We start from the raw sequence: 7,740 nt of genomic DNA, 5'->3' as shown, positions 1-7,740 counted from the left end.
GGCGGCCGCCGGGGACGGGCATGGAGCCACTCGTTGGCCCAAGGCTCGCGATCGCCCACCTGTAGTGGCCCGACCTTGGCAAGGAGAAATTCGAAACTTCTGAGGCTGGAGACTTCGTATCATTCGGCCGTGGAAGGGGCACTTCCCTCCCCACCCCCCAACAGACGGAGGAAGCTTGCCCTTGAATGGATAGAAAGCCTCAGCTCAAATGTTCACTTTCCGCGATGGTCAAGCTGAACCTTCCTGTATAAGCTATCCCTGGAGGCTCAGTTCTTCCCTGCCTCCAGCTTCTCCGCTTGTATCCTGTCCTCACGCAGCATTCTAAGTTGCCATCCCAAAAGTGACCTTGCCACAAGATGCCTAAGATCCTAGATGACTCCCCATGACCTCAAACCCTGATTTCTTAGTCTCAGAGTCTTCTACAGCTGGGCCTCCACCTGTCAGTCTCCTCCCCTCCACTGCCCAACCCTCACCCCCAAAACCCTTGCCTATAGACAACACCTTAGACACCTCTGTTCTTTGGAGACTGATTTTGATCCTGCTTCGTGCTCTGCCAAAAACCCAGAAGACCCTGTAGGTCCCTCAGCTTGTCAAACCCTGGGAGGCTCAGTGTCTAGCATCTCCTACCATCTCTGTGCAGTCTCCCTGAACCCCATGCAGAATCCAGCCCTTGTGGTTGGCATCAGTCTGGCTGGAGGGTCAGTCATGTGCCTCCTCTGTGCCCCCTCTAGTCTGTGGATTCTTTAAGAACAAGAGCCTGATTTTAGCAGGGCCCTGGGGATGGGAGAGATGAATGCTGTGAGAATAAAATTGTCACTGAGTGTCTGCAGCTCTGTTTGTACTGGAAAAACTCAAGAGTGTCTATGAAGAGGGTCTCCTGATAGTCTGCAAACCTTATCTTGCAAAAAAAAAAAAAAAAAAAACAACTTCCAAAAACCGAGCATGTCCTCCATTTCCCCTGTGGCTCTGTGTTCTTCCCCGCCACACCTAGCTATGTGCCATCCATACTCATAATGGGCACTTGATAACCCTTGGGAGAATAAAGCCGAGATGTTCCCTAAGCTAAGGCTCAAGGTGATTAAAGTAAATATGGTAAATCATGGAGGAATAGACACGAATGGCCATGAACCCAGTCATTTTACAGATAATTCCTAGGCTAAGAGTCATTCAACTCTGACAGTATGGATTTGTCCCTCTCCAATCAAACACTGGGGAAGTAGACCCAGACCCTTCCTGACTCTTGGGATGGCTGGATTTCTTTCTCTCTTTAGATTTGCTGCTTCTAGTCCCACTGGGAAAGCTGCCTTTGAACTCTGAGGGTAAATCCAAGTGAAAGTTTTCTTTCCCAGGCAATTCAATAGTGATGATTTAATGCAGTGAATTAGGTACAAAGGTGTTGAAAGAACTGGAAGGGCAACCAGGGGAAAGTGAGGCAATCATGAGATTAGCAATTGCTGGATGCATCTCCTCCCCTGGAGCTCTAGGGACAAGGGGAAGAGGCTGTCAGAACCTTGAAGATCTTGCCCAGTGGTTGTGGGAGCCATGAAGGAAGCTACAACTACCGGAGGTGCCTCCCAAACTGGAGAAATCCCCTGGTTTCTTCCTCCCACCCTCCAGGGCCACCCAGCGGTAGAAAGCAGAAGCCAGTGGTCAGAGCCCCTACAGTACAGATCAGAGCAGGGGAAGGAGGGGGATCAGAGAGTACAGGGGCAAGCCACTGGGATTCCGGGCTTGGGTGAGGACCTGCTTACCTCGGGGAATCTTCCCCCGCAGGGGATTCTGCAGGAGCTGAGCAAACTTTCCTTCCAAGCCCTGGAACTCCCTTCTTCCCTCTGTTCCCTTTTTGCCCTTTTGCTTCCATTTCTCCCTCTGTCCTCTTCTCTACCATAATTCCCTTATATTTCCCTTTTCTCTCTTATTCTCTAGCTCTCATTTTTCTCTTCGCATTCCAATATACTTTCTCCTAACTTCTTTTTTTCTCCCTGGAGTCTCTGCTCACCTCTGTTTGTCCTACTCCTTTCTGGGCAGGAGGCAGCCTTCTTCAGCATGCAGGAGAGGAGCAGATTCCTATGGTAGGCCATGGAATTCAGAACTATCGCATAGTCCTCTCCAGACACTGTGCTAGATAGTTCACATATGGTATCTCATTTCATCTTCACCTCACCTAACTGGGTACCGGTGAATATAAATTTGGTGGCTTCAACTATGGCCCATCAGAGGGAAGGCTTTTTTGGTGCAGGTCACCAACATCTTTGCTCTTAGTGTCCACATCTGCGAGTGGCTCCCTGAACCCTTTCTTTTTCCTACCCTATGTCTTTTCCTTCCACTAGCTCAATCCCCAACAGCCTAATAGATCTGCGCTCTAACTTGGCAATTCAGCTGGCTTTGGAAGGATGGGTAGAATTCAATAAACGGAGATGGAGGAAGGGCCTTCTTGGTGGAACAGTGAATAATATGGTCCAGTTTGACAGAACAAAAGGTACAGCTGGGATCTAAGACCAGATTTCAGATATCTGTCTTTAGATTTCAGTTCTGTAAGGCAGACTACTCAGAAACACAGATTAACCTTAAGATTATTAAGTATGGGTCTAATTCATATAATTAGAATCATAATATTTTAAACCCAGAAAGAAGTCAAGACATTGTCTAGCCCAACATGTCCATTTTTAAGTGAATAACCTGAGCCCCAACAGGCTTAGGTAACTGGAGTATGACGGTAGCTAAACGTGGACATTAGAGTTTGACTACCTGTGATCAAATGACTACTTTGACAAGTGTTAGGTTATATGACCTTGAACTTACCTGTGTTTAAGATTCCTCATCTATAAAATAGGAAAATGAGAGAATCTACCCCAGTGGGTTGTCGTGAGAATTAAATGTTTTTACAGGTAAAACACATAGCACAGTCCCTGGCATGTAGTCTGTCTTCTATAAATAGAGGTGAATAGTGTTAGGATTTCCCATGGCTATTCAGCTAGTAAATACCAGAGTCAGAACTAGTCCCCAAATCTTTTAAGCAGTAATTGAGTGTTCTCTCCATTCCTAGAAGCTATGTTCTAGGGTGCTCGTTGAATGCCATCTGAAAACATGCTGCTCCTCTGGTCTGCTGTTTAAAGAAGTTCTCTGTTCTCCTCCCGGCTGCCATTCCTCTACATTTCCTGCTGCCTGCTCTAACAGTGGCCTCAGCAGTCCCACCGTACAATCAGGGCTGCGCACGGTGGCATTCTGGCAGAAGGAGGGGGCAGGACGAATTAGCAAGGGGCATCTATTTCACAGTCAGCAATCTAATTTACAAGTTCTGATATAGTCAAACTTGATGAACTTAAATTTCAAAGGACAAAAAAAAAATCACTGAATCAAAGGGGTTTGAATGATCTGCCATCCCGCAGCCTACAGTGTCAGACCTTCCAGCTTCAATTTTGATGGTTCCTTGGGGGAGCTCCCTGGGACAAAGAAAAAGCCTTCTTTTAACCGACTGTCCAAGTCTTCAGTACACTGTAATGGAAGAGAATCTTCTTTGTCCCTCCACCTTTTCTTTCTGAGTCTCTGGCTCCACTTTTCAAATCTTCCCATGAGCTTCGCGTAGTTCACTCTCTGGACTGGAAGCTTCTTGAAGCAATGAGCCCCATTTACTTCCCTTTTCATCTCTGGGATCTAGCTCAGGATCTGGGGTCTACCTGGCACCCACAGGCTGCTGAACTGACCGGAGCGATGCCCCACACACACACACACATCCTCCCACAGGGTCCCTCCTCCTCCAACTATGAATCTTTGTCTCCTCAGTTGACGTCCTTAGTGAGTTGTCAGCCTGTACCACTAATTCACCGGAAAGCATGACAACAGCTGAATGTGAAATAAATGTGCATTTTACAATACAAACCACATTCAAAGGGGGTTATTTTAATGGTGTAAATCCAGGCAGTATTTTAAGAGGGTCAGGAAGACATTTTTTGGGGGGCAGCAGGACTTTCCTAACACCTTCGCATCGCACCACACACACTGAAACTTACCTCCCCTATATATAAAGGCTATTTGACTCTCATTGTTACACATTCTACCTCGGATTTCTTAGGCTAAATTGTAGACGGGTCCATTCTATATATGGCTGAATTAATTATCCTGACTAAGTCACTTCTTAAAAGGCACAGTTTTCTTTAATCTTCAAAAAAGTTAGTCACTGTCCCATTTTTCTCTTTGACTTCAAAGCCAGACTAATGACCTAATACCTTGATCGCTCACTGACCGGTGCGCCGCAGACCAATACATAGAAAGCACTTAGTAAATGGTAGTTATTTTATTATTGCTATTTATTATCAGTATTATCACTGAGAGGAGAAAAGCTCTTCTCTGCTTTCCTTCCAGATTTCTTTCAGAAGTTGAACTTTAGCATCACTTTAGGAAGAGATGGGTAATTCATGGTAATCCAATTTTCCGAGTACCACTTGTTTCTGCATCCCAAGGAGAGGCTGGAAGGATGGTTAGGGGTTATTGCATTGCGGGGGTCCTGTAATCAGCCTGGTCCTCTCCATCCCCACTCTGCCCTCCATAATCTTTTTGATAAAATGGGAGTCATGTAGGCCATCTCTGGCCCAAGAAGAGTTCATAGTGACAGACCAAAGATTTGTTCCCTGATTGTGTTTACAATTCCTTCAGGGCTTTCTCCTGCATGGACCAGAACATTCTCTGTTGAGTTCTATTTGTTTTTCTGCCTTGGATGACAATTTAGAAGAGAGAATCTCCCCAGTGGCTTCCCAACAAATAATTTTTTTGGTCTCGACTATAGTACATTTCCTTCACTTAGGGCTCCTTTTGCACCTTGATCGTCAAATGGTCTGATTTAACTGTCTTCTTCTCTTTGATGATTGTAAAAACAAGTCAAACCTCTCATTACTGGTTTTGATGTCCCTTTCCAGGTAGATGTTCTGTGAAGTCATCTTTGGCCCACTCTATTTCTGCATTGTACTTGACATACCAGGCCTTCCCTGCTCCCTTGCTTTCCTCAAGTGTCTGTTGCTCCCTGAGCATCTGGTGGTTTATATTTGAACATCTGGGTTTTTTTTTAATTCATAGCAAAAATCGACCTTGGCCTTCCAATAATGAGATTTTTAAAGACCCTAGAATCATAAAATGTTAAAGTTGGAAGGACTGTAGCAGACAATAGAGGCCAACCAATTCCTTTTATAGTGAGAAACCAAGACCCAGAGAAGTCAAATGTCAGATGCAAAGCTATGCAGCCTGTGGTGGGGGAAAGGTAGAACCAGGCCCAAGCCTCCTGCTTCATTCGTTTCTTGTGAGTTTGATTGTGATGCCTGAAAATAATAATATGAGGAATTTACAAGTGTCTTCTTCCAACATGTTTACCTTTTCACATCAGTGGTTTCCCTACTACATTTCCCAGAGGCTCAGAGGAATAAGAATTCCACAATTGAAAAAAAATAATAAATGCAACCATAGGAAGACATGACTTATAGACCTGGGACTATGTCTCTTAATAATCATCTTTCTTTTCTAGTGGTTCTTTGTACAGTGCACACTGTACATTCTCAACAATGATGATGATGATGGTTGATGATGACCAGGTCTCACATTTCTTTTTCTTTTTTTTTTTTTGCCATTTTATCCTTTTTAAAATTTTTTTTATTATGTTATGTTAGTCACCATATAGTATATCCTTAGTTTTTGATGTAGTGTTCCATATTTAATTGTTTGCGTATAACACCCAATTGACAAGGCAAGAAACAACAAATGCTGGAGAGGATGTGGAGAAAGGGGATCCCTCTTACACTGTTGCTGGGAATGCAAGTTGGTACAGCCACTTTGGAAAACAGTGTGGAGGTCCCTCAAAAAGTTAAAAATAGAGCTACCCTATTGACCCAGCCATTGCACTACTGGGTATTTACCCCAAAGATAGAGACGTAGTGAAGAGAAGGGCCATATGCACCCCCAATGTTCATGGCAGCATTGTCCACAATAGCTAAATTGTGGAAGGAGCCGAGATGCCTTTCAACAGACGAATGGATAAAGAAGATGTGGCCCATATATACAAAGGAATATTATTCAGCCATCAGGTCTCACATTTCTATGCTGTCAGTCCTTTTCTACTTTTTGTTCTCCATAGTTCCAGCTATTTCTGGGTTTCAAGCCTTCTGGAATCCTGGCTCATTTAGTCTAGAGTTCTTTAAGAGGGGGATGGGTGGTTTTCCATTGTGAGGGTGATAACTTCAGATGGTTAGAGACCTACCCTCAGGTGCGTACATTTTGTAACTTATCTGAAGTTGAGGAGGTGTATTCCTAAAATAATACCACCTACTGCATAAACAAGGCATTCTGATAAACGGTAAGCTGAAAAATACTAAACGAAACAGAATTAAATAGTTTGGGGTTAGTCGGTTTGTTTTTACTGGAATTCACAGTATCTTTAAAACAGTCATGTGAATCCTGAATTTCTAAGGGAGGGTGGTGAATTATGTAGAATTTCCCAAACATATTTGACCATCAGATCATTTCTGGGACTGGTGCAACATGCAACAACCTTTAGGAAATGTTAAATATCCTTCGGGTCTCAATTAGAGTCTACGGTATTCCATTTGTTCCCAAACTATGTTTCAAATGTTAAGATACCCTTCCCTGGGGTTTGTTTTCTTAGGTAGAATGACTTAGCCAGTGCTGCTGCTTCTCATTATTTACCATTTTAGGATCTAGATGCTGTTATTTCTCAGCCTGAATTTCTCCATACAGAGAAATCGTAGGTTGTTTAACTATGACCTCATATCTGAGTTACTCAATTCCCATAATTATTTCAACTGTCCTGTTCTTTTCTACACAGTTTTCAAGGTGCAGGGTCAAGAAGGTAATGATAATTATAGTAATGACAAGTAGCATTTCTAGGTGCACACAGTGGGCCAGATATTGTGCTAACGGCTTTACGTGTAACATCCCACTTAATTGTCAGCACAACCCTATGAGATGGATGTTATTATTTTCATGTTACGCATGAGGAAACTGAAGTGAGCTTACGTAATTTTGCCCAAGAAGGTCCTAGGGAAGGAAGGGAAGCTGGGATCGACCTGGATTCTGTTCAGCTCTTAAGGATTCCAAGGCCCTGCTCTTGCAGTGCTGGTTCTACTTTTTAATATACGTGCTACCTTCCCAACCGGAATCCTTCAAGGTCATGTGGTCCAGACCTCAATAGAATCTTCTGTGCTTGACACAGCACCTGGCATGCTGTAGCCAACACTTCTTTGAAGAGAAAGATGAAACAACTTGGCCAAGCCATTCAGCTCATAACTGGTGGACCCAAGATTTGAGCCATCTCCCATAACTTGTGCATCATGGATTTCCCACAAGGGCCATGTTCTCTGGACCAAGTAAGCTCTCTTGCTCCTTGGAGGTTGCACTCACTTGGCATTTGATCATCCCAAACAAGGCATTTTGTGTCCCCACTCTACCTCCCCCCGCAACGCCTCACCTGCCACCACCAGCACATTCATTCTTCACTCTTCCAAGCAGACTGTGGTTCTGGACGTAGGGAAGGAAATCTACCCCAAATGGCTAATACCTCGGTAAGCAAGAAAGCACTTTTGCTGTTGTTGTGTGCTAATTTTGTTTGAGGTGTTTGGACGATCTTCTCAACCCCAGCACTTCGCATTTGGAGGCCCTTCTAGACGTCGAAATCTGTCAGTGTAAAATGAAAAGGCATGCATGGGGGGGGAGGGGAGCACCGCCCCCCTCCCCCGCTTC

At 44.3% G+C, this 7,740-nt stretch overlaps 1 pseudogene; it reads left to right on the top strand.

Moving 5' to 3' along the window:
* LOC109489312 overlaps positions 1 to 7,740 on the top strand; it is a 9,964-nt pseudogene that overhangs the window by 896 nt on the left and 1,328 nt on the right.

The sequence above is a fragment of the Ailuropoda melanoleuca genome, chromosome 6 (assembly GCF_002007445.2).
Source record: "Ailuropoda melanoleuca isolate Jingjing chromosome 6, ASM200744v2, whole genome shotgun sequence".
Lineage (NCBI taxonomy): Eukaryota > Metazoa > Chordata > Mammalia > Carnivora > Ursidae > Ailuropoda > Ailuropoda melanoleuca.
The sequence above is the reverse complement of the archived record's forward strand: the minus strand, read 5'-3'. Positions and strand labels throughout refer to the sequence as shown.